Raw genomic sequence first — 223 nt, 5'->3', positions numbered from 1 at the left:
TCCGTCCGGGGTGCGACTACCTCGGCGTCTCGCTCCTTCTCACCCCGTCTCCTCCGCGGCTCCCATCCATCCCCCCATCTCTCTATCTCCATCCCTCGCCTCTCTTTTTCTCCGGTCGGGCTTCCAGCGCCGTAGATAGAGGCTCTGCAATCACGTGGGTCGGGGGAGAAAAGAGAGAGAGAGAGAGAGAGAGAGAGAGAGAGAGAGAGAGAGAGAGAGAGAG

Source organism: Anarrhichthys ocellatus, unplaced genomic scaffold (assembly GCF_004355925.1).
Source record: "Anarrhichthys ocellatus isolate YVR2014 unplaced genomic scaffold, GSC_Weel_1.0 scaffold4, whole genome shotgun sequence".
NCBI classification, from domain to species: domain Eukaryota; kingdom Metazoa; phylum Chordata; class Actinopteri; order Perciformes; family Anarhichadidae; genus Anarrhichthys; species Anarrhichthys ocellatus.
This window is presented reverse-complemented; position numbering follows the sequence as displayed.